Raw genomic sequence first — 26,852 nt, 5'->3', positions numbered from 1 at the left:
AGAGGACACTATGGGAGACGAAGGCCGGTGGGTGGCACTAATACCTCTACCATCACTCTAGAGAGAGAGAGAGAATCTTCAAGGGTGCGCTGTTTAATTCCATCCGATGCATGTTTCATTCATCCATTCAACTCATATCATCCAATAAGTATTTCACTAAGTCCTTAGAGCCCTAAAGATTGTGAAAAGCTTGTTATCAAACTAGGAGAAAGTTGGTATTTCCAGAATTATCGTTGGATCTCAGCCTGGCCCATAGTCACACTGATTGCCCTCTCTGTTTTCCCAGCAGAAGTCTTAAGCCTTTCTCCTTCAAGGACAGGGTGAGAAGCTGTCTTGGACTGCTGGTTCCCATATCTGGCTGTGCCTCTAAATCACGAAGGGAGCTTTCTAAAATGACAAATGTCTGGATCCCACCCCAGATCTAAGAATCTAATTCTCCAGGGTGGAGCTGAGGTACCACTTGGTGTGTATAGAGTTCCCCCACTTTTTACAGTGTGATGAAGAGCTAGGTGTGAGAACCACTAGCCTCGGACACAGAGATGCCTTTTCCAAGGCTGTGGTGTGATGACTCAGTATTACAAGGGCTGAAAGAAGCTAGGATGTGCCTGGCCAAAGTCAAGCCTGATAGTGGTTCCAGGGTGCTAAGAAGAGGTAAGGGCATCTAATGTGCCAGGTGTTGTCCACACCATGCTCTTCCCAGGGCCTCTGTCACTGAGGATTCTGGTCAGCAAGGGAGGAAAGTGTGGGAGCCTGAAGCCACTGCCTCGGTGGAGGGGGACAGCTGTGCAGGAGGGCAAGGAGCCAAAGCCAACGTGACCGGTTTGCTGACATCAGCTATATGCTTGCAGGCAATGGCCTGCAAACATTTTTGATACATATTCTCATCTGGAAAAAAAATTAAAGCATATCCTCCAATATGTTTACTTTATCCATTTTAAATTATATGCACACACTACTGTATTAGTATATTTTACCCATGACAATTTACATATATATAGAAATTTGAAATGATATAAAAAGAGAAGGATGACTATATTCCTCTTGTACCCCAATGGATCATCTTGTGTGGCCCAATTTAGAAACCACTACAAGAATTCAAATACTCTGGGCTGCATCTTATCCCACCACGGTTAGACACCAGCTGTTTATCACAAGCAGCAGGAAGTATTCAGGAATGAGTAGGTTTGAGCCTAAGCAATCTAGTGAGAATTTTCTGCTCTGTCATTAGAGTGTGAACATTAAGGGCCATGATTACGTGAAAGCCATTTTCCCCTGAGATGCTCCAGGTACCACCTGGGGGCAGTGCTCTTTGGAAAGAGCCCCTGAGCTGTTACGGGAGGAAGCCCAGTGCCCTCTCCCCACCCTGCACCCTAATCATTCAGACTGAACAGGAAGCAGCTGGAGCCAGATATAAACCCAGGTACCATCCTGACCACTTCATTCCTCAGCACTGGGCAGTTCATCACCGGGTCCTGCAGACAATGCCTCTGACCCATGACTCAGCTCCACTCACATCCCTTCATACTCACCACGGTCACAGCCACCAGGTCACCTCCTCCTCCACTATCACTCTAAGCTGTCACACCTGGACCAGAGCAACCACCTCTCCACAGCTCCATCCATTCGAGCACTCAGCAGCCAGTGGTGCAATCTATCAGGCCATGCCCCTGAACACTTTGCTGGCTCCCACTACTCTGGGAATAAAGCCCAAAATCTTAACGTGGCCTTCGAGGACGTGCGTCGCCTCATCCCACCAGCCTCATCTCTGCAGCTTCCCCCAACAGTCCTGCTTTCTATTCCTCCAGGTGCCGCACGCCTCCCAGTCACAGACGTTTCTATCCCCATCTCGCACGCTCCACTCCTCTCTGCCTAGTTAACTCCGACTTCAGCCTTTAGCTCAATCACAGCTACTTCAGGGGAGCCCCCCAGAGAGTCAGACCCCTATTCATGCTCATGTAGTACTTAGCACAGTTGTGACTTTGTGAGCACATTACCTTCTCTCTGCTTTACTAGGCGGCCAGCTCCGCAAGGGCAGGACCCAAATCGTCCTGCGTGGCTGCTGCCCAGCACTGTGCCTGGCACACAGTAAGCACTGGGTGTGTTCTTGTTCGCATGAGCGCGTGAATGCGTTACTGAATGGAGGCCGCTGGGGGGCAGAGGAGAAGATGTCTGGGGAGGAGACACAGGAGGGAGGGAAGGATAAACAAAATAAAGGAAAAAATGGAAGTAGTCTAGAAGATGCAACATGACAGGCAGAGAAGGGAAGATCACATGGACCAAGAAGGGGCCTGTACCACACAACTCAACACCTGGAAGAGCGGAGTCTCTCCGGCTCTCCTGTCACAGCTGCCATCCTGCTCTGGACACACTACTGTCCCTTGGCACCCCCATGGTGACGGGAATCCACCCTGCAGTGGTCGCCACCCACCGGCCAGCCCATCTGGACCCAGCTGGGAGTTACACTCTAGCATGAGCTGAGAGTTACTAACGTTGAGTCAACCATTTCGCTGAGCACTGAGGAAAGGCCACGGGCCCATTTCTCCCAGACTGTGGGCACACCGTTCTCCCTCCCTGAACCCGTTTCTCATCTCTAGGTGAGGGGGAGGTTATCTCTGAGGCTCCTTTTGGCTCTGCTGTTCAAATTGTGATCCTCTATGCCACAGACCACAGCCTCGGCTGCAGGCCTGGGGTGGCACTCACGGCGAGGACACCAGCTTTCTCAGGCTGCTTACCAAGTGGTAACTTTCCTGAGGAATAACCTTGAGACCACCAGGAATCCCCCAACTAAATGAATACAGATATGGCGTCTAGACCACTGGCTGACCTCTGGATCAAATCTCTAGGTGCCCTGGGCTTCCCACATGCACCTTCTCAAACATCCTCTGAAGCCATATTTTCACCTGCGCTACTCAGCGAACACATTTCTTGAATGACGTTTTCTTGTCTCGCTGTCAGACACTGCCTGATCTCAGATCTAAACCACCACTGAATGTTCAGTTCTACTTCCACAGTGTCCCAAACCTCTTTCTGGCTGGCAACCGCGGCTTTCCTAGATCATTCTCTTTTCTTGTTTTCAGTTGGTGGCTTCCTCTAGGAGGCCACTTCTCACACTCCACAGAACAAGTACTGTCACTTCCTCAGATGTTCAGGTGAGTAGAAAGCAAGGCACTGCTTTGGGCTGAGATGCTGGCCTTCCTCACTCACTGGGGGCACGCGGCCACCAGTCTTTCCTGCCAAGGTACATGTCAGTCATAATGACCGATGACTGCGTGTGTTCAGTGTCACTCACAGAATCAGAACTCTGTGTGTTCAACCGTCAGACGTTGGTTTCTTTTGCTTGGGGGATGTGGATTTTCTTGATCTGTGAAAGTTAGTTCATGAAGGAAGAAATTAATGAAGAGAAATTAGTTTTGTTTTGAATCCACACCTAACCGAGACCAAGGCCAATGTCATATCCAGGTCTTGCCCAGGGTCCATGTGAGCCAGGGGGTGTGCCTACTGCCCTAGGGGCAGGAAATGAGTAGAAGTATTGAGGAGCAGAAGCGAGTTGTTTGGGGCATTACTGGACCTGTCTGAAGATGCCCCACAGAGAGCAGACAGGGAGTCAAAGTCACTACTGGATAACTGCCAGCAAGATCCAAATCTGCAAGAGACTAGAAGATGCTACAGAATGTTTGAGAGCAAATAATCAAGCAGAACATGGAGGAGGTGCAAAGTATGGAATGAGTTAACTCACAGGACCACAGGCTGCAGGCCACATCTGGTCCATCTGAAGAGGCAGTCTTAGTACATTAAGATGTTTGGGTTTTTTTTCCCCAAAATAAACATGGTTTTATTGAGATATAATCCACAAACTATAAAATTCACCTACTTAGTAGAGTATACAATTCAATGGTTTTAGTATACAGTGTGTCTGTAAAGTCATGGTGCACTTTTGACCGGTCACAGAAAAGCAACAAAAGATGATAGAAATGTGAAATCTGCACCAAATAAAAGGAAAACCCTCCTACTTTCTGTAGGATGTTGTGGCAGCATGTGTGCATGCGCAGACGATGATGTAACACTGTGTATACAGTGGAGCAGCCCACGGCCATGCCAGTCGAGATGTGGACGGTACAGAGGAAAGCTCAGTGTGTTCTGTGGCTCGCTAAATTCAAATCCGTGACCAAAGTGCAACGTGGATATCGGCGCGTTTATAACGAAATGCCACCACATAGGAATAACATTACTCGGTGGGATAAGCAGTTAAAGGAAAGCGGCAGTTTGGTGGAGAAACCCTGTTCTGGTAGGTCATCAGTCAGTGATGAGTCTGTAGAGGCTATACGGGATAGCTACCTAAGGAGCCCTAAAAACTCTGTGCGTGAGCCCACATTGAACTGCACTGAATAGGTATGAAACTGGGAGAGTTTTCCTTTTATTTGGTGCAGATTTCACATTTCTATTGTCTTTTGTTGCTTTCCTATGACCGGTCAAAAGTGCACCATGACTTTACGGACACACTGTGTTTACAGAGTCGTGCAGCCATCATGACAATCGATTTAAAAACATTTTGTCACCCTACTAGGAACCCGAGATCCACTAGCAGTCAGCCCTGTCACATCTACCACCCTCTCCCAACTCCGGGCAATCACTAACATACTTCCATTCTCTACGGATTTGCCTACTCTGCGCATCTCATAGAAGTGGAATTATACACCGTGTGGCCCTTTGTGGCTGACCTCTTTCACTTAGCATAGTATTTTCAAGGTTTTTCCATGTTGTAGCATGAATCAGCACTTCATTCCTTTTTATGACCAAATAATATTCCAGTGTATAGATGTACTGCATTTTATTTACGAGATGATGGACATCTGCATTGTTTCCATTTTGACTATTATGAATAATTCTGCGACACACATTCATGTACAAGTTTTTATATGAATATATGTTATCATTTCTCTTGGGCATATGGAACGGCTGGGTCACACGTCAACTCTCTGTTTAACCTTTGGAAGAACTGCCAGACTTCGGCCAAGTGGCCGTGCCACTTTCCATTCGCCCAGCAGTGCAGTGAGGGTTCTGATTCCTCCACGCCCTCACTAACCCTTGTAATTGTTCCTCTGATTGATTATAGCCAACCTAGTAGGTACGAAGTAGCATGTCATGTCATTTTGATTTGTATTTCCCTGATGGCTAATGGCCAGGGAGCATCTTTTCATGTGCTTACTGGCAATCTGTCTACTTTCTCTGGAGAAATGTTTAGTCAGATCCTTTACCCAATTTTTATTTGGGTTGTTTGTCTTTTCATCATTGGCTGAGGCCTTATGGAGAAAGTAAAGTTAAAGTTGGCTTCCAGCATCTTTTCTCTCCCTTTCCTCACTTTCATCACCTCTTTTTGGGTTCCACTGTTCAAATCATTCCTGTTGGCAGTACCTGGCCGGGCTCTGTGCGGAGCTGGCACAGAGGTGGCCGTGGGGTGCAGAGGAATGAAACGTGCTGCAGAGGCTGATGGTCTTGCTCTGCCTCCTCCACAGTCCTGCTATGCTGTGTGATATTATGCAAGTCACTTCCCCCTCTTCTCCCAGGCCTCGGTTCTTCTTCACCTGTAAGACAGTCATACTACCCACCTGCCCACACCACAGAGCTGTTGTAAAGCTCACTTGAGCTAGTGGATTAAATACTAGAGAATCCTCCAGTCCTTCAAAGGTAGAGCAGAATCACGGTTCTTGGGCTTGGACCTGATTCCAGACTTCCTGCTTGCAATCCTGGCTCCACTGTTTATTCGTTGACCTCGGGCAACTTAGCCTTACTGGTTCCCAACGACCTCACCCATACAGGAAAGAATACTAACAGTCCCTATCTCTCAGGGCTGTTGTGAGGTTTAAAGGAGATGTGCACTATGTCGAGTGCTTAGAGCAGTGCTTGCTCCGAGGACGTCCTCAGTGCACGTTAGCTGGGTCATCACTGTTATCATTACTCCTAGGCAAGATTTCCAACCCCATATTCTCTTGTTCTCCTACTGCTCCCAGCACCATCTGAGAAGGGATGTACTGGACTGTTTCAAGAAGGTTCCTTCCTGATTAAGCGCTGAATACATGGGCAGGACTGGCATGCTGACAGGTTGTGTTGGATCGCCCAGACTATAACAGTCTCCCCTCCAATGTCCAGGCCTGTGTCTGAGGTGCATGAGTAGAAGACCGTGCCCTTCAGAAACCTGACCAACACTGTGCCTCAGATATGCCCCTCCTAGCTCCCTTCTCCCGTCTCTCCCTTCTAAGGCCCCAGTCATGGCCATTGTAGAAGACCAAAATATGCCATCCCAAAAATGACTGTAGGAGACCAGAATATGCCATCCCAAAATGTGCCTCTTTGGGAGAAGAATTATTTTGAAGTGATTACTTTGATAAACAGTAGACACAGGAGAAGCTCCAACACTGAAGTAGAAGTTCCCCTTCTGTAAGGGACATGTATACTTATAAAGGAAATCCATGGTAAATGTGTATCACCTGGAGGAGGAGGACGACTCTAAATCACAAGACTCTTATCCATGTAGAAGGCATGGACTTAAATCTGCATAACAAACCTTACCCTTTCTTACGGTACTTTTCCTGGTCCCCTTCCCATAACTGGTCTTCCACACCCTTCTTCTTTTGTTTTATCTAAAGATAGCATTTGAGCCCCATTTCTAAGCTACCATTTGAGTCACTCAGCCCTGAGTTTCTCCCAGGTATACATGAGATATACATGCTAATAAACATGTTGGATTTTCTCTTATTAATCTGTCTTTTGTTACAGAGCCCCAGCCAGGAACCGAGAAGAGTAGAGGAAAAAATTTTCTCCTCCACACCACCCCTCACCCACACGATCTGTAACTGCCCCATGGTAACCCTGGGTGCCCCATGCTGTCTATTTAGGTCTCTCAGCCAAACCTAGCAAAGCAACTCTAGTCCCCAGGCTAGCTAGTAACGATGCAGCACCCTCCTCTGATGTCCTATAAGATGTCACTGTTCACAGGCCATGTTATCTTCACAAGTTATGCTCAGCTTTTCTCTTATGAATGTAAAAGGGGCTACACAGCAGACCTGGCCAGCTTAGGGGGCCACATGGCAGGCTGGACAAGCTCAGTGACCAAAAGTAACCACACAGGATGGTCTTGTTATAAATTCTTAATTGGGCCGGTCATAGTGGGTGGTCATGTCCCAGGCTTACAGCTTCCTTAGCAAAGATCAGTCTTTCCCCTAAGTGAGTCCCGCCATTGTTCTTATGCATGTAGGATAACATACCTTTGAAACATCAGAGTAATCTTTTCCAGACCCCTCAGCAAAGGCACAACCGCTGGCACTAGAGCACAAACATGAAACCCCTCATTGTTAGTTAGTGCCTATAACACCATCTCTATGTGCTGTAAACGTTCAGTGTTGACTATCCTGTATCCACCAACGAAAAGACGTATGCGTTTCTCCGTTTTACTTTTTGATCCAATCCTAGACATTTTCCCTCTTTACTCTCTCCGGTCTCTAACTTCCCGCCTCCCTAACCTCCCGCCTCCCTAACCTCCCGCAATGCATTTCCTGTAGCTCTCCTTATGATTTCTCCTTTGAGTCTGACGTAGACAATAACCTGCGAAACCGCCATTCTCTGCAGCATTTTCTCAATCCGCTGAGATCTTGCTTCCTTTATCCTCAGATCTGGCTCAGGTAAAGTCTTACCAAGTTTCTCTACAGGTTTGGACTTTCTTTCATTGATAAGATGAAAGGATGACAAAAACTGAGACTTGACTAGGAACGTTCCAAAGGAGTTAAACAACAGGTCAGGAAGCCGGGGAGGGGTATGGGAAATAAAACATGTGCATGAAGGCCTCCGGTCTACGTCAGGAAGCTTTCTTCCCCACTCCTCTGCCTGAAGTAGTAGAAAAATGTCACTGACATCTCTTAGAAGAAAACATCATTTTCTCTCTATTTTGCCAGGGAGATTTAGAATATAAGAAGGAGGAAGAATAGCTTACCTCTTAAAAAAAAGGGGGGGGCGGGGAAGGGAGTCAAAGAACCCAGAATTGAATAAAGAGTCAGATGGCTTCCTGTGGTTGGTGACCAGCACTTCCTGACCTTCTGGATAATGAGGTTCTGACGCCAAACAGACTCCGGTGGCCCCTGTAGTCATCCTCGGAGGAGAGGTAGGGTACCTGGCCTTCAGCTCCAGGATCAGAGGCAGATGAAGGTTTGGCTGAGGCCCCGGGTGCAAAAGAAAATATTGGGTCCCCTACATTAGAAAAAAGTGTGAAGTTGGGGTTTTGGGGGGCCCTTCAGAAGTCAGGGCCCAGGGTGTGCACCTGGTGTGCCCACCGTTAAATCCGCCTCTGCCCAGGATCCTAACTCACATGACCTCCTTTCAAGGCCTGACCTATGGATCTGTCCCCACAGTACCTGGAAGTCCTATACTAGGGTCGCTCCTGACCTCCCCCTCAGGGACGGAGGTCCCGCCCCTCTGGGGTCTCTCAGATGTTTCCTTTCCAGGGACAGGAATTCTTCCTAGTATCAGACTGAAGTCACTTCGGAAGCCATCTAAACTTACTTATATGGCTAAAAACAACAGTAGTGGAACATGCAACACAGAAATTATATAAACCACCCCATTCAGTCATCCCAAGTGCCAGTGATTCAGAGCCTTTTGTCTGCTGGTAAAATCTGTTCAAAACAACACAGGTTTCTGGCTCAAAGAACATTTCATTTGCTATTCCCATCCTACCAACCTTTTTAGGGGCTACATGGCAGCCTACTTCCCAAAGGCCTGGCTCAGCCGCCTGAAGATCAGGGCTCCCAGAGATGCCCTGGTTCCTCCGCCGTCCTGGAGACGGGGAGCTAGTTTTCCCCAGTTTAAATGCGCACTCTATCCCATGAAATTGAACAGACACATAATGGCTTTGCTCCTGAAGTCCTTTTGTGAGAATTCAATTTCAATCTTCTGCTTTATTTATTACTGTTTCTCAGAAATGGGATTTACAAATATGGACCTCAAGGCATATCTCAATTTAACCATCACAGTGACAAGAACCCCTAAATACCTGGATTCTATTGTCAGTCGATGCAAGTCATTTCTCTTACTACCCGATGAGGAATGAAAACGAGGCTCGTAAATGACATGTGATTCAGAGCAGGGAAGACGCGCTCAGGGGGAGCAGCCTGATTTATCGAGCGTGGGAGAGGTGTTGGGAGAGCTTGGTACTTTTCTGTTGATTTTTGTTGTTATTGCTTATGTACTTAAAAGTATAATATTGGGGGGGGTAATAGTATTGGGTCTATGCTCACCGTTTAAAATTTACCCCCACCATACAGCGTGGTATTGTCAAGGAGCGCTGGGGCTTCCGTGTTAGAAAAATAGCCCAGAGTAGCAGCCTCAATGAGGCCCCTGCAGGCGGGTGGGCCCTGTCTTCCCCTCACTTCTTTGCCTTCGTCTCTTTCTCTCCACTCCTTTCCCTGCCACTTACGGGTCCCCCACGTCAGCTTTCTCTGTGCCCGTTCCTGTCCTCCTGTCTCTGCCCTGTTAGGAGATCCTGTCCTTTGGACAGTCCCCCCTTCCGCCAGAGTAGAATAGGTATTAAGCGTATTATCCCTCTTTGCACCCAGCCTGATTGATGTCTCTAACTTGTAAATAATTTACCTTCTCGAGTCATTCAATTCAATGTCAGACACGTGTTTACTAAGACCGGCATACAGAGCTGAATGCCGCCAGGGATGTAAAGATGATTTAGACAGGAATCCTAACTCCCAGTCTTTGCTCTTTCCTCATAGCTTAAAATTAGAATTCTAGGAAATAGCCTTGAAGATTGCCTGAGAACCCTGGTGTGAGAGCCACCAGCAGAGGGGCCTTTGGTCCCCATTTGGGCACCTATGTCCTGCTGCCATTCAAGTCTGCATTTTGTCTAGGATTAAAGGGGGGTGTGACGGGTGCAATTACAGATAAGCCATGCTTAACTACAGGAGGAAAATGAATGAGATTTAAGCGTGTTTTTAACACCAAAGGGCCGAGCTTTGTGATCACGTACAATGATCTGGAAGGAGACTGGGGTGTCCACGTGCTTCAGGGCGCTTTCCTGTCACCATGGTTCCGAGGCCCTCAGAAGGGATGGCTCTCTCTGGTGCCCGAGCTCCCTCACGGAAATCAGCTGGGTCAGGGCTAAATAAAAGGCCTTGCCAACGATCACTTCCAGAAATCCGCAGAAGGGGACAGTGGCTGCAGGGTTGCCAGCAGTTTGGGAGTAGGGCTAGAGCAAAGCCAGGACTGACCAGCCTGCCAAAGATCCACCAGATGAAACATCTGTCCACAGGCCATCGGCTAATAACGATCCTCCATTCACTGTCATGGAAGGAGGGCCTGGCTGAGACAGGCTTTGGAGAGAACCCTGGCTGGCGACTTGTGGAGCCCTTCTCTCTCTTCCCCAGGGGAGGCCCCGTCTCCCTCCTCACTGGGGAGAGAGATGTGAGTACTCCTCTCTCAAGGTCACAAAGCTTGGGTTCAGAGGGTGCAGGCTAAAGCCTGGATGGGTGGAGATATCCTGATCGAGGCAGAACCCGAGAAGCCCCACACAACAAGTGCTCAGGTCCAGGCTCCCAAAACCAGGATCTGAGGCCAAGACAGCCAACTGCAGTGGGAGGGCTGGGAAGTCGCCAGAGAGGCACCATGGTGACAGCTGGCAAAGGGAGGGCAGGGGGCCACCTCTGCAGACGGGAAGTGGACATGAGGTCCCTGAAAGGCTCCACCCAGAATGGAGTGCCAATGTTCTACTGGGCCCGCTGGCTCTGTACTTCCCACAGGCAATTTCTGGGCCACTACCGAGCATGGAATCATGGGAGGTCAGCATTAGATTTGAAGCCCGGTGTTCACATCTGGCTCTGCTACATGGCTGCCTGGCTACTCTCATCTCTGAGCTCTGGTTTCCCCAGCTATGAAGTGCTGACAGCACCTGATCCGAGGGCTGTTGTGAGAAAGGAACAGGGTGAGGTATGTGAAACTCTTTAGCACAATGGCGGCTAAATGCTGGGAAACACACACACACACACACACACTCACAATGTAGCTAGTATTTGCTGACCATGAGTGCAACCATGGGTGAATGAGCTGTGTCCCAAGCAGTGATGACACAATGACCTCTGTGTGGTGTCCACGGGAGGGACAGGTTGGAGAGGATGACCCGATGACCGTGGTGAGAATGGGGTCTGCTGACTCTGGGGAAGGGCTGCAGTTCTCACCAGCTGGGCACCCTGAGTCTCTCTTTTTTCACACACAGGCTTTTGTCCATGGCAGAGACCTGCTATTGGATGTAGGCTCTAGTGGATCAGGCTCTGCCCTGCCAAGCTGAGCAGACCTGTGGCCTTCTTGTTCTTCCCCTTGGAGGGTCAGGCCTGAGGATTTCCTAGAGCGGAGCTGCTATAAAGTAGTGGTGGGCATTCACGGAGGCTCAGAGACTAAGGACAACCCCTAAGAGGGACCCTGAGCACCCCTTGGAAGTCCACGGTGACACGAGGGTGTTTCTGAGACTGTGACCACAGACACCTCCCACAAGGTTCAGACAGGCCAGCACAGGGGTGAAACGCTTACAGAAAGAGGAGGTGTGGATTCCCAGCCCCATCGCTGTCTGGCTGCCCTAATCTGCAGTGCAGGGAGGAGGTGGAGAGGCGCCAACAGAGGACACGAGAAGTGGCCGCTCGTGCTCTTCCTTCCCGGTTCCCGGAGCAGAAGGAACTGGGGGGCGTACTAGGCCTCCAACCTGTCGCCCATCCCTGCTGCCACCTATGAAATGCAGATTTGGCTGTCCCTGTCAGAACGGCACCCTCAAACACACTGGCCTGTGTGTAGGAGATCGCGAGGAAGCACTGTCCAGGTGTTGGGAGGGTTCTAATTTCTCTAGCAGCTGAGAAGACAACATGATCAACTTCCTTCCCCTGTGACCTGGTCCACACAGGGAACCACACTGACCAATGAACACACACTCAGGTTCCCAGTGTTGACAAAGCAAAAGAGTGAGAAAAAGAATTATAAGTTAAATTTAAACAGAAGGCTAGTCCACCTCCCATTCCACTCAAAGGCGGTAGAGACAGTGAGTCCCTTGCCGGCAGCCGGATAGACAGGAGGTTCTTGGCTGAGGCTGCTGGCGGGTTGGGAACACCCTGGTCCTGCCTTCCTGAGCTGGGTCACCCTCTGCTTTCTTCAAGGCTGGGGCCACCTCAGAATCCTTCTAACGATTCCATCCCAGCCTCTTCTTTTTACCTAAACTATTAAGAATGTCAACTAATGCTGGACTAGTAATGGGGTTAGATGCCATGGATGCGGGGGAAATGTGTGGGATTTCTGAAGCTGATGATGAGCTTTAGGCCAGCGAAGGGACAGAGGTGATGATGTTCCATGAGGCAGGACAGAGCAGAGCCCATGCACTAGGGACAAAACGGCTGACAGTGAATGGGGCCTGGGCAGGGGTCTGATGGGTAAGGCAGCTGCCCCATGGGGGAGTCTGAAGACCAGAAATTATGAGCCCTTGTTTGATGCACTGCTCTTGGGGATGTTGGATAATTTAAAGCAGGGGAAAGACAAACACGGATATTTAAAGCAGGGGAAAGACAAACACGGATCCTGGGTCACCTGGGTCATGGCCCATAATGAGGCTTCAGAACCATCAGATGAGCCTCCTAAGTGAATCAGGGCCAGCAGCTGGTGGTTTGCAGCCTGAGGAGTTACAACACCAGTAGGTTTCACAATCTCTTCAATTATTTTTAATGCAAACATATAGGGCTTTGGTCAAGAAAGGATCCTAACAACTTCAGGGGATACTCCCATGCTGAGAAAGTGACAAAGCTCAGTCGTGTCATTGAACTCTAAAATGTATTTTAATTCCCAACAGAACTAGTGAATCATGTGACACTCTCCTTGGGCCCATAATCCTGTATTGACAGACCTATCCTATCCCAACCATGACGCCACCCATAGGAAAGATCTGGGCCAAATTCTCTGGGGCACAGGCTGTAATGTTGGCCCCCACATGCCAGCTTCCCTTGCAGCTAGGTGTACTGGAAGACTCCTTCTCACCAGTGCATGTGAGCCTAGGGGAGGCATTCCACCCAAGGCTTGAGAAACTGGGGTGCTTTCTCTACCCTCTATCCCACTGCACAGGGACCTTGGAAGTCACCTGTTGGAGGCGGAAGAACCACACATGGAGAAACTGAGGGCTTGAATAACCAGAATGAAGGCTACCTACCAACCATGAGTATCTCTAATGGGTTTTTACTAAAGTCTCATTTAAGTCACTGAGATTTGGAGGTTTGTTTGTTCCCGTGGACAGAGTGACCCGTCCCAGATACTCTCCATCTTGTTTTTTTTTACTTTCAAGTGTGTAGAATTTAAAAATGTATACAGGAATCCTACGCTTTGAATGGATTAGATGCCCTGAAGCAAGCAGACTCCCCTAGGTTCTTTCCAATCTAGTAATCTTATTTCTGTTTCTCTCCCAGAAAACAATTCATTCCTCAGCTTCCATGGAGGCTGGATACTGCACGTGGATATTGAAAATGTCACTGATCTGCCCCATCTCATTCTATTCTTCGCCCTGCTTGGGGCCAATTTCATGTTTTGGAAATTGCTGGAATAGTAGCCAGCAGCAGAGCTGATAAAGAGAAATGGTCTTTTAAATTTTTAAACAGTTCTTTCTGGCGCTGCTTTGTTCCTGCTCTTTTAACACCATGTCCGGCACCCCTTCCAGGCCTGCGGGCTCTTTGAACAATGCTAAAATGTCATCTCCTACCTGCTGACTTCGGCTGCTGCAAGCCGTGGGCAGCCGGCACACTACCCATTCATGGAAAACACAAGTCAGAAAGAGAGCCAGCTTGACCAAAATCCGTCCAGCCACTGTCTGGCTCACAGAAAACAGAGGAAAGACATTGTGTTATCTGAAATGTACCCTCCTTCTTTCCTTTTGTGAGAACCCTGGGGTGCTAGGGGTTGAGATTTGCTACTTCTTAGAATGACATTGAATAGCATTGATCTTGAAAGCTTAAAGAACCATCAGCTTTGGGTTCCTTCAGGGGTCACCCCAGGCCTTTGTCCTGCAGAATCGGAAGCACAATCCATCCGGTGATTAAATTTCATCCTGTCTAATGCTCCCAGCAGATGCCATGTGCTCCTATATATTCCTGCCACACATGCATTCTATGAAGAGTGCTTAGGGGGCAGGAGGAGAACACATCTGTTATGGGCTCAGCTGTGTATTTCCCCAATTCATATGTTCAAGTCCTAACTCCCAGTACTTCAGAATGTGGATTGTACTAATTCCTTTAAAGAAGGAATTAGCCCTGGCCGGTTGGCTCAGCGGTAGAGCGTCGGCCTGGCGTGCGGGGGACCCGGGTTCGATTCCCGGCCAGGGCACATAGGAGAAGCGCCCATTTGCTTCTCCACCCCCGCCCCCCCCTCCTTCCTCTCTGTCTCTCTCTTCCCCTCCCGCAGCCAAGGCTCCATTGGAGCAAAGATGGCCCGGGCGCTGGGGATGGCTCCTTGGCCTCTGCCCCAGGCGCTAGAGTGTCTCAGGTCACGGCAAAGCGACGCCCCCCCTGGTGGGCAGAGCACCGCCCCTGGTGGGCGTGCCGGGTGGATCCCGGTTGGGCGCATGCGGGAGTCTGTCTGACTGTCTCTCCCCGTTTCCAGCTTCAGAAAAAAAAAAAAAAGAAGGAATTAAGGTTAACGGCGGTCAATAGGGTGGGCCCTAATCAGTGTGAGAGGGGTCCTTATAATAAGAACTGTGAGAATATATATTTCTTCTATTTAAGCCACTCTGGGCTAAAGTACTTTGTTATGCAGCCCTTGCTGACTAATACAGTATCTTTCCTACATTTTCCCTGGATTTCATGACAAGATGCTATCTGGGAGAGCCCAGCTAGGACTGACCAATAGAAGGTTCTAGAGAACCTAGAAGAAGGCCCGTAAAGGAAAACCTTTCTTCACAGAATTTAATCTTGCAGGATCTGAGGTAGGCAGCTGCCCACAGAACCACAGCACCTTCTGTTATTATCTTAGAGGCCCACTTTAGGAAAACATTCTCAATGTCCTCTCAGAAACAGAAGAGATTTAAAGTGCTGCCACGTGGAGAAAAACAATAGCTCTGGCCCGCAGGCAAAAAGGGGTTTCTTTGGCAGAACGAGACACTCTGTTCCCTGCCAAGAGTGGGATCCGCCAGGAGTGAAGCTCTACTCTCAGCGTCGCAGAAGGGGCATCTGCAGACAGCCTGCACGCCAGGTGACATGTCAGCCCCGCCCATGGGGCAGGCGCAGTCGCTGCTGGGAGCACAGGGAGCAGCTGCTCTGACTCAGCCGCACTGTAACCTGTGGGGGGGAAATGCCAGAGTCATTTTGGGAGGCTGGGTCTTGCTGTCATTCTTTAACCACCGCTTCCCTGCTCAGCCTTGGAATTGCTGCGGGCTAACAAACAAGAGCACCGTGAGTGGCAGCTGAGACTAGGTGTCAGTCACTCTGCAAAGTGCTCTATGGTCTTTATTTCATTCTCACAACAGACCCTTGAGGCAGGTCCTCCCCGAGTTATAGCCAAGGGGGCTGTGGCTCAGGGAGATACTGACCGTGCCCCTGGCACACATACATTAAGTGAGAGGCCCACATGCCAACTTGACCCCCTTAAACACCTGTGCTCTTTCCCACCACACATACTTGCACAAGTGTCTGTACAAAGGAGCCTCTCAGCAGTGCAACCAACCCTCCAGTTCTGAAGTCCTGGGTATTGGGATTCAGATGATCTAAGTCAGAGGTTCTCCCTGACCTGGGCTGGCTGCAGCCTCATCACCTGGGGAGCTTTTGAAAAACACACATGTCCCCGCGGTCCTGATTTCACAGGTTTGGGCAGGGGCCTGGGCATCTGCATTTTAACAGGCTTAGGGAATCTTCATGTCTGGAGCTAGGCATAGATCCTTAAACATTTGTGACAAGGACATCTGTGCAAGCTGGTGCAGCCTATGGAGCCCTTCACATAACAAAAACGCTTTAAATACAACAAAATGCACAGAATTACAGGGGACACAATTGTGATGAAATATAGTTAGCAAATATGTAAAACATCGTGATAGAGTAACGCGTGTCTTTAATGCATTAATAACTACCGTAAAGTTGAAAGGAGACAGGAGGTTACCTAAGTATTTCAAGAGATGCTCAAGAACTAGGATGAGATAGATGTGCATGTGCCTGTGGTCAGTACCGGAGACAGGGGTGCAGGTGTGGCCAACGTACTGAGGTCTGTGGAACTACATCCCCAATTGAAACAATCGCTGATAGCAGTTCGTGATGAGGGAACATGAACACGCGTTTTATATTCCTGACCAACTTCACAGACCCCTTGTTTCTATCACAGACTCCTTGCAGAAGTATGGACTCTTCTTTTGGGGGCTATGGCTAGCTATAAAATTAAAAGAAAAAGAAAGAAAACATTTAGAATATGGATTTCAAGAGAGATATTTTTCATGTCTTCATAAACAGGTTTTCCAAGAGGTAAAACCAAGCCTGCATGATTTTCATTGGCAATGTGAGGTCTGTGCGGCCATTTCGATCTTTTCTTCCAAGCAAAGGGCTTCTATTAAATGATTGATTTGAAAATTAACCACCAGTAGTGGAATCGTAACCAAAAGAAATCACGTTCATGCAAGTCTCACAGGGGAAAAATGTTGTCTGATTTATTTTTTTGTCAGCATTCTGACATTCTAAGATTAAAGTTATTTTTTTTTCCTCTCACTCTTGCTTTGTTTTGCACTTATCTTCATTTTCTAAATAACATGGCTTCCAGGTTGTGAGACAGGATTAGCCTTATTCAGAGCCAATGGTGCTGAAGATATATTCACGAGAAAGGCGGCATTCTTCCCGTAATCAACCACCATCTCCTTAGCCTTGATGAGATAACCTGAAGGTTCAACTGGATAAAGCAATAGTGAGAGGCTCCCATTGCAACTGGGAACAATCAATGCTATATAAGCACCACGTTTACGGTGCTTAGCTTTTCAGCAGACACTGGGCGACTGGAGTTGTGTATGCTCACCAAGCATTTACCAGCTGAAAGCATTTCTGGCTGCCCACTTTGGGTTGTATGTTATGGTTTAGGGCTTTCAATGTTTCCCAGCCACTCACAATCACTCAGCTCCATGGCAGAGGTAACAGCCAGTGCAGCGTCCCCTGCTGGAAGGAGCGGAGCTGTCCCCGAGGCCCTCCTGGTGGTAGATTAGAGAAACCAGCCTGATGAGGGCGACGGACAGCTGTCTTCTCCAGGACGCTGGTGGGCACAGCCGTGGAGTCTTTCTCTCACGTGTGTGAACTGGATCTGAGGATGCAGCTCACTTAGGCACTGCTTCGTCCACAGGAGGGTCTTATCAAAGCACCCAGTGCCATTCGAGTCTCCTCAAATCCCCCCCCCCCCCATTGATTCCTTTTAAAGCAATGTGCATCCCTCATACCGCATCATGGGCGGGAATCCAGACTTCCGGGTCTCACCTACACATTAAGGGCTGTACCAAACCAGAATACCAAAAGGGCTGTTCCATTATTTCCATCTGTTACTCTGGCCCAAGCCTCCACTCTCAGAGGGGAGTAATATTACTCCCCTGCCATTCCCATTAACTGCCTGCCTGTCCGTTCTAACCTCGGCACGGTCCATGCTGTGCCTATATACAAGGACCGCTCTCTCCCGTCCTCTCTGCCCATCCAAATTCCACTCACCTTTCAAGGCCCAGGGACCCTCCCTAGAAAGCAGTTCCTGACCCTCCAAGGAAGGGGCAACCCCTTCTCTTCATCTTTTACAACACTCCATATTTGTGCCACTAGTTCACAGATGGAGCAGACGGTCTAAAATGCCGGCTGTGCACAGGGACTCTGTGCGTGATTCTAATCCGTGAGTGGCATGCTGAGCCGGTGCTGAGAAATGTCCCAACTTTCCCAACTCCACTGACCCTCATCCTCCACAGCAATTCCCTGATCCCACAGTCATACCCGGGCCACATGCGGAATGACCCACTCTGACCTCAGGCTCCTTTTCTTTTCTACTGGTTCTTTCATTCACTTACTGACATGAAACCTGTTCAGAAGAAGAGTCTCAGGCCACATAATGACTCTAATAATAAAATAATAACAACAAAGTAATAAGAGCTCATACTTAACTATGTGGTAAGCACTTTACATTTACTAACTCAATCACATAACGAGATAATCACAGAATTACATTATGAGAAATGTGTTAATATTCTCCTCATTTTAGAAACGAAAAAATAGAGGAAAAAAGAGTTTAAGCAAATTGCCCCAAGACACCCAGTGTCCTATGTTTTTGGGATTTTTGTATCTATTTGGCAGCCATTAATCCCAAGGCCAAACTAACAGCCAAAGTGGTTTACCCCTCCCCTGTGGTCCAGAGCTCACACTCTGAACCACCTCCTTATCTAACTCTCACACACCAAGCCAGTATTCTCCTGCCCTAAATCTCCCAGGGCCAGGTGCCAGAGAAGTGGAACAAGAGTGCTGGAATTGTCCAAACCAGTCAATCTTTTCTTTTTCTTTGTTTTTTTTCTGAAGTGAGAAGCCAGGAGGCAGAGAGGCAGACTCCCACATGTGCCCGACCAAGATCCAGCCAGCATGCCTACTAGGGGGCAATGCTCTGCCCATCTGGGGTGTTGCTCTGCTGCAACCAGAGCCATTCTAGCGCCTAAGGTAGAAGCCATGGAGCCATCCTCAGAGCCGAGGACAACTTTGCTCCAATGGAGCCTTGGCTGTGGGAGGGGGAGAGAAAGATAGAAAGAGAAAGGAGAAGGGGAAGAATGGAGAAGCAGATGGGTGCTTTTCCTGTGTACCCTGGCCAGGAATCGAACCTGGGACATCCACACAGCAGGCTGATGCTCTACCACTGAGCCAACCGGCCAGGGCAAACCAGTCCATCTGAAGCTGTTTACCTACCTGCCTTGCCTTCCCTGCAGAAACCCCAATAGAGGCCCTTGCCTAGGTGGTCCCCCTTGCTCCTTCTGCCATACCCGATGTTTCCCCTTGTGGCCTTGCATGGCATGACACAGCTCTCATTTCTAGGAGACTGCTAGAAACCTTAAACTTTTCTTTCAGTGGCACTGACCTCTATGTGTTGTCACTCGGCCACCTTCATAAATTAAGATCCAGACACAAACCACCCAGACAGGTAGTGGCTGAGCTGGGATTCGAACCTTGGCAGTCTACACATACCGCCTGCCCCTCCTGCTTTGCTGTGCCGAGCTCTTCCTTCCTCCGCAGCTGGTGGTCCATTCCCCACCACTTCCCATGCATGCACCTCCACTTTGCATCACTGCCCTGCTATTGTCCTCTCTTGGCAAAACCACCAGGTTGAATTAGACCAAGTCTGCAATTTCAGAACCAATGTCCAAACTACTCAATCAAATGGGGAACAATTATAAGCACTTATTGTCACTATCAACGTATGTTCCCAAACCTCAAGAGGGTCCTTCACATGCCTGCTAGGTCTCCCTGGAAAGCCCCCTCTTTGGTCCTCACTGAAGCTGTTTCAGTCTTCCTCGGTCACCTCAAATCTCTAACCACGCTCACCTGCAACTGATGGCATGGCATCTGTTCACCCGTCTCGGGGGATGGCGCCCAGGAACTCACCTACTTGTCCGCAGCAGACACCTGGGAAGCATCCCTGTCCTATAATGTCAAAGCCAGCGTATCGCCAGGATCTGACCTCCCCTCCGACCTGGGTTTTGGGAAGCGCGTGCTTCTTCTTAACGCTGCAGCCACTTTCCCGACCCATCGTCTTCCTGGGGGACTGTGGCAGCCTCCTAACACCTCCCCCCCCCCAGAGTGACCTTTCTAAAGGGCACATCGCACCTGGGCACTCCCCACCTCCCTTCCTCTGTGGCTCCACATCACGCTTTAGTGAAGTTCTCAACCGTACCCACAGAGCCGGGGAGACCGGGTCCAGCTCACCTGCTCCCACCTCCCCCACTGAGGTCTTGTGCTCCGGGCACAGTGAGGGTCTCTCCGTTCCCCGTGGAACCATCCTCTCCGGCCCACGGACCCTGCTGTCGGCCATTCCGTCTACGGGTGACACTCGTCACCAGCCCCACCTCTCCCACTCCTCCCCAGGTCCCCCATCAGCGTCGCACGCTCCAGCTGCCCTCGCCTCAGTTGGAGCTGGGAGCCCCACAGGTGCATCCTTACTTCTCCAGCCAGAGTGTGTCCGCTCTGCCCACTGCTGACTTGTTTATGGCCCCGTTACCTTGTCGAGTGACTGAGAACCGTCTCCCCCACCCTCCAGTCTCTTTGATTCCTCCTCAGAATCCCAGCACAGAGCGATGTCTCAGACATGGCCGGTGCGGTCAGGTTTCTCAGGGGTTCTGGCCTCTGAACGTACACCTGGTTCCCTGAGTCAATCCTGTGACCCTCGAGGCCTGACGAGCGGCACTGCCGTGGCCCTGACAATCATCGGGAGAGCGCTGATTATATCTCCAAGGGGCAAGGCCCGGGACTGGGCACTGGTTAGGCAATTTCACTTCATTTTCACAATTAGTCTATCAAGTTAGTTTTATAATTTTCCTTCTTTAAATGAAACCCCAAAGTTATAAGAAAAAGAACTTGGGCCATGTGGCGCACAAATGGCAGAACGTGGACTGCCACTCTGGTGTTACCCGCCATCATTACCCTTCAGGACCCAGTCCCCCTAACTCAGGGAAAATAATCTTGCTTTTCCACTAATTATCTCTTGTCCTTCTATCCACCCCCAGAATTCATTTCATTTCTGGCTTGTACAGCTTCGTGTTCCACGGTCCACAGACCGTGGTGTAAGGAAATGCAGTCTCTGATTGGTCTTCCAGCTCCTCCGTGCTTTTAAGTGGGGGCTTCTCATCCAGGAAGGTCGGGCACAGGGTGTCTGGTCCTGGGGAGGCCTCAGAGGGCTGGGCATTACCGGAACCTGCAGCCCGGCCTTCTGAGGGGTTCTAACTGGGCAACACATCCATCAGCAGCGAACTTAGTGGCCCTGCTGCAGGCCTGCCCAGCTTCCTTCGACCCTTCTCACCTGAGAGTGCCCCAAATCAGACACAAGTGGCCCATTTAGGTACCCCCCCCAAAAAAAGCCAGCTGGCCAGTGTAGTTCAGACTACAGAGCTTCAGCCCCGGGGCAGAGAGTGGGCCTGCACCTCACCCCACCCCACCCCTGGGATGGCAGCTGGACCCCCACACAGGGCAGGAAATGGACCCTGCCGGAAACGGCACGTGAGGGAGAAATGGGAATTTTGTGAAACGGTGCTACATGTTTATAAACAGGCAGAGAACGCTGCAATGTGGAAGACAACTGAGTCTGGCTGCTTTGGCCGAGTCCCTGGTGGCTGGGCCCGCCCTCCAGAGAAAGCGCGAGAGGGTGAGTGCCGCAGGACTGAGAACGTCCGCAGACAACCCTGCGGCTGTGACGTGGAGCGAGGTGGCAACGCCCAGAGGGCAGCCAAGGGGTGGGCGCATCCAGGCCAGAGGTCTAACGGGGTGTGCAGAAAGCGCCCGGGCCGCCACACCGGGCTCTCAGGAAAGACCCACCCCTCCAAACAGCCACCCTGGCCAATGCCTTCTGGAGGGCACCACGCCCCTGGGGAGCCTGTCCTCTCTTTGGAGGCCTCTGTTAAAAAAAAATACTCGAAGGCAATGGGAGGGCATGGACTATTCCTGGGGCTCAGCTCTAAGAGAGTCTGGGACCGGGGCAGGGCTCAGGACGAGGCAGGTGGGCCCGGCAGCCTCAGACCTCAGGAACCTCCCAGGGGCGCCCCTCCACAGCATGTCGGTGTCCCCCCAAGCAGGGGCTCGGCCCTCCCCACAAGCTTCCCTCCTGCCTTGCCTGGGGCAGCCACCCTCCCGATTCCTGATGTAGCTGGGCGCAGGGCTTCAAGTGGAAAGTAAAAGTGGGCTTTCTCCTTGGGCCCTTACCTGCAAATGGCAATTACGCCCTGGGTTTGGCGTTAGCCAGCCTGCCTCAAGGAGACTCACTTCCTCCCTGGTATTTCCAGGGGAGCGATTAATGAGCAACCAGATTTCAAGAACAAATTCAACCAAACAAATGCTACAAACAACCTCTCCAGGGCCTTCAGAGGGCAATGAGGCGTGTTAGATGAAGATTAGTAGAGATAGATAAATAAATAACGAGGTGGCACAGACCGACAGCCACACTCATTTCCTCCCTGTTGGGGGGAAAAGCACTTTACTCCCGATTCAGACAGATTCTCGGAAAGCCCTCCCCCCAATGCACCTGCTGACTAGAGAACTCTCCCGGCTCTCAGGGCAGACTGCCTAACCTCCCTCAGTCTGACCTTCGTAAAGTGTCAGGGTAGGCAGGCCATGACCTTCAGGCCCCGTCCTATGATGAGCAAAATGTAAAAATCTGAAATATAGACAGGCTCCCACCCCTGGCCACGACCAGCTCACCTTGCACATCCTCCGTGGTCCCCGCTCGAGAGAACTTGTGCGCCTAAGGAGACGGCGGTGTTTTCTGCATCCCCACTGCTCCCCCTGGCTCGTCACACTGCAGCCATATTTTCCACGGCGCAGGAAGTGGCCCGGTTCTCTCCTCACCCCTTGTCCCCAATGCACTCAGACGCACAGACACGGTGCTGGTGCTTCCAAGCTTGGCCACAGCCACCATTCTCTTCATCCTAAGCCTGGATGGCAAGTCCCTTTAGGGACATTCTCACCTCTCAGCACCCGGCACTGTCTCCCCTCTCTGCTGGCACTGACTCTTGTTCGATATTCAAAGCTCAGGGGCTGGCAAGCAAACCCCATACATATCAGAGGAATGGACGGCATCGGCGACTCTGATTTGGGGTGTCCCCGGTGCCTGCAGCATCCCAGCAGTGGGTTTCATGAGGCCTCACGTCCAGGGCCAGGAGCTCACTGCCGCCAGAGTAGCCTGTCTTGTGGGAGAGCTGGGCTGAGGGAAAACCCTTCCTTATCCAGAGCCATACATGGTTGTCTTTGTAAGGCTGTCTCTCTAAGCACCTGGAGAAAGGGCTCACAGCCCCCAAGCCTGTCCTTTCTCTCATTAGGTTAAATAAATATATGTGGCTTCTTTAAAGGATCCCCGCTGGTTATGGCTCCCAGACTCCACCGAGGGTGTGGAGGGACACTTCAGGTCCTCAAAGACTTAAGACTGGTTATTAACTAATTTCCCTCTTCCTCAGTTTACCTCTAGCTTTGAGCACCTATCCTCGCCCATCTGAGTTGAAACCACGTGGTGATCTCTCACCTGGCTTATTACTGGGCCCTTGTTTCTGCTCCTGTTCCACTATGGTAGAATCCCCATGTAGCAAGGAAGAATCCGGTTAGAACATAAGTCACACATGTCACTCCTGCTCAAAATCGTCCCATGCTTCCCACCTTACTCAAAGTAACACCAAACTCCCAACGACGGATAATGGTCTGTCCACCTCTGTCCTGTCATTTCCTCTCACCCTCACACCCTTGCTCATGCCACTCCAGTCACACTGGCCTCCTGCTGTGCTGCAACTAGGCCAAACTTGTTCTAGCCCCAGGGCCTTTGCACTTGCTATGCCTTCTGCATGGAATATTCTTCCCCTAGAAATTCACATGACTTCCATTCTGCTTAAATACTTCCTTACCCCCCAAAACAATCCTTGTCTATACTACTCAGAACAAATTCCTCAACTCCCAGCCTCTGTCCCCTTAGTTTATAATATGTATTTATTTTCTTGTTGTCTGCTCTATGAGAGAGGAAATATTTCTATTTTGTTCACTGCTGCACTCTTAGTGCCAGAACAGGGCTTGGTATACAGTAAGTTCCCAATGAACACCTGCTGAATGAATAAATGAATTAAAGAACCTGCCCTTGAATGCATGGGCCCAGCACCAACACATAGTATTCTTGGGTGTGAACTCCGCAGGGTGGCCTTTGTGTCCGATTTGCTTCATTTCTTTTTTTTGTTTGTTTGTTTTTTGTTTTTTGTATTTTTCTGAAGCTGGAAATGGGGATAGACAGTCAGACAGACTCCCGCATGCACCCAACCGGGATCCACCTGGCACGCCCACCAGGGGGCGACGCTCTGCCCACCAGGGGGTGATGCTCTGCCCCTCCGGGGCATCGCTCTGTTGCAACCAGAGCCACTCTAGTGCCTGGGGCAGAGGCCAAGGAGCCATCCCCAGCGCCCGGGCCATCTTTGCTCCAATGGAGCCTTGGCTGCGGGAGGGGAAGAGAGAGACAGAGAGGAAGGAGAGAGGGAGGGGTGGAGAAGCAGATGGGCGCCTCTCCTGTGTGCCCTGGCCAGGAATCGAACCCGGGACTTCTGCACGCCAGGCCGACGTTCTACCAGTGAGCCAACCAGCCAGGGCTGCTTCATTTCTTTACATCCAGAATGGCACCTCCCCTCCTCCTCACTCCCCAGTTCCATCACTGCAGGACGGCCCTGGAACATGCAAACGTTCTGTCCTCACCGTTTTCTGCTCCTGCTGAGTTGAGTCCCTGGCCTGTCTTTTTTCAGTGTCACCCAGTATTTTTAGAAAAGCACTTCTGTGTGTTTCCCAGGGCCAATTATCTCAGCTTCCTCCCTGGGTACATTTTCACTTGCTGGTTCATTTTTATATTCCGCACAAACACTGATAAAATTGCCCACTAAATAATGTGCCAATCCTAACAAACCTCAATGCCATTCTGGTCCTGAGTGGCTTTGGCCACCGTAGCTCATCCGGTGGAAGCTCACAGTAAGTCTGCGAAAGGGCTTACAGTGCAGAGACACAGAGAGGCTGGGGAAGGGAGGACCAGGCTGCATGGGCGCTCAGCAGCGTGTTAGGAGAATGCCGGGCTCCTCCTCCTCACGGGATGTCTTGGGTTTACTCTCTGCTCCTTTCGCACGGCTCTCTGGAACCCTGGGATCTCAGTCACTCCAGGTGGTAACTGTCCCCTGTGTATCTGACAGACCTGATAGGACCGGAGTCAGTACACAGCCGGGATCCATTAACACAGGCTGCCCGAACGACTGAGCCCACAAGGAGGGTTCAGAGGGATCAGCTCAAACATCTACAGCCAGGCTCTCGGTCTGGAAACTTTGGGTGCACTTATGCGAAACCATCCCCTCACTCTTTTCTTTTCTTTTTTTTTTTTTTTTTCTGAAGCTGGAAACAGGGAGAGACAGTCAGACAGACTCCCGCATGCGCCTGACCGGGATCCACCCGGCACGCCCACCATGGGGCGATGCTCTGCCCACCAGGGGGCGATGCTCTGCCCATCCTGGGCGTCGCCATGTTGCGACCAGAGCCACTCTAGCGCCTGAGGCAGAGGCCACAGAGCCATCCCCAGCGCCCGGGCCATCTTTGCTCCAATGGAGCCTTGGCTGCGGGAGGGGAAGAGAGAGACAGAGAGGAAAGCGCGGCGGAGGGGTGGAGAAGCAAATGGGTGCTTCTCCTGTGTGCCCTGGCCGGGAATCGAACCCGGGTCCTCCCTCACTCTTTTCATACAATGCCTTGAGTTTTGTTTAGTATTTGGGGAGGGGTCCACTGGTGCCACCAGGATCTCAAAGTGGCCACAGACCCCCAAAATGTTAGGGGCCACTTGGTTAGAACAGGGTATGCAAGCAGCCATAGGACGGGGAGTCCTGGTCCTGCCCAGGGCAGCGAGCTCTGGCCTCTCTTCCTCCCTGGCCTTCACCGTCAGCTACGGCCCTACCCGCCATCGCCACCTTCACAGTTGCCAACTGATTTCCACCTGCTGCCTTTGTCTCCACGCTGTTCCTTCTGCCGAAACCCTCCTCCTCCTTCCCCACCAGCCGAGTCCCGCTGTGCTCCCAGCCCCTCGGGGGTGCCCTCCTCAGGGCCTGACCCACGCGGCCCTGCCTCTCTCCTGCCCCAGCACCCGCAGACCAGGGCGGCCTCGAGTGTCCTCCAATGGTCGGCAGGGGTCCTGCAATGGTCTGCAAAAAAGATTTGCATGGAGTTGTCAGTAAGCTTTAAAAGCAATTTGACTAAGCAATTTTGTGCCACTTGAATCTAATAATAAAATACTTGGGGCTTGCATTATTTCTTTTCTCCCCATTTATTTTTTTAGTAATTCATTTTTATGGCATTTTATAAAAGTACCGGTCTGTGATGGAATGGGAAATTTAAAAAATGTATCTTGTCTTTTGCAATACATCACTGTTTCTCAACCCCTTTCTCTTGGTTAGCCCCCCATGCAGCATTTTGAAGCACCTCCCACCCCTACAGCCACCTGCTCTGCTCCCACCATGAATTTTAATACCACAGATAGTCTGTAAAGCTGTTTGTGTGCTGGATGTATGTCCGTGGTTTATACATAAAAAGAGCATTATTCTTTTGCGCCCCCCTCCAAGAACCAATTTGCACCCAGTTGGGGACCATGCGGATGAGAAGGCATGCCAGAGGGGGTTTGAGCAGCGCGGCTGTGGTCCGGGCAAGGCTGGCACTGCCTCCAGGACGGGTTTGGAAACCTGCGGTGTGTTCTTGTCAGCCAGAAGTTGTGCAGAAGAAATGAAATATATATATTATTGTCCATCACCTTTCTTTTCTTTCCTTTATACATGCCCGTTAGGGCATTAGACTGATTTTTTTTTTTTAAATCCATTATCTTCTTGATGGGTCCTGTGACTTTTTGACAGATAAGAAGGAGGAGGATGGTCATGCTTCCGGTTGGTTGTCCCCAGCGTTCTTGCTCCTCTGGTCACTTGCCTGGTGACAACTCACTGATCATAACCTAAACATCTCAGGGCAGCCGGGGAGCCCTGCGAGCCGTCTGGAGAGGCTGTTTCTGGCGTGTGGGCCACCAGGTCAGAAGACGCCCGTGTGGGGAGCATCCTGCCTGACACACCTGTGGAA

The 26,852-nt window shown here is 50.4% G+C and overlaps 1 protein-coding gene and 1 non-coding gene across 4 annotated transcripts in view; both read right to left on the bottom strand.

Moving 5' to 3' along the window:
* The window catches only part of GALNT17 (polypeptide N-acetylgalactosaminyltransferase 17), a 466,786-nt gene that overhangs the window by 40,465 nt on the left and 399,469 nt on the right, over positions 1–26,852 (bottom strand). Inside the window, exon 1 of one of the 3 annotated variants that reach the window (XM_066274631.1) lies at positions 21,948–22,008. The exons of the other annotated variants lie outside the window; for them this stretch is intronic. The gene's annotated coding sequence lies outside the window, so the exon portion shown is untranslated. Of the gene's footprint in view, positions 1–21,947; positions 22,009–26,852 lie in introns of those variants that run through there. 3 annotated transcript variants of the gene reach the window in all.
* On the bottom strand, positions 18,842–18,917 carry TRNAS-GCU (transfer RNA serine (anticodon GCU)). The gene has a single exon. It is a non-coding gene; the product is annotated as a tRNA-Ser (tRNA).

The sequence above is a fragment of the Saccopteryx bilineata genome, chromosome 4 (genome assembly GCF_036850765.1).
Source record: "Saccopteryx bilineata isolate mSacBil1 chromosome 4, mSacBil1_pri_phased_curated, whole genome shotgun sequence".
Taxonomy (NCBI): domain Eukaryota; kingdom Metazoa; phylum Chordata; class Mammalia; order Chiroptera; family Emballonuridae; genus Saccopteryx; species Saccopteryx bilineata.
The sequence above is the reverse complement of the archived record's forward strand: the minus strand, read 5'-3'. Positions and strand labels throughout refer to the sequence as shown.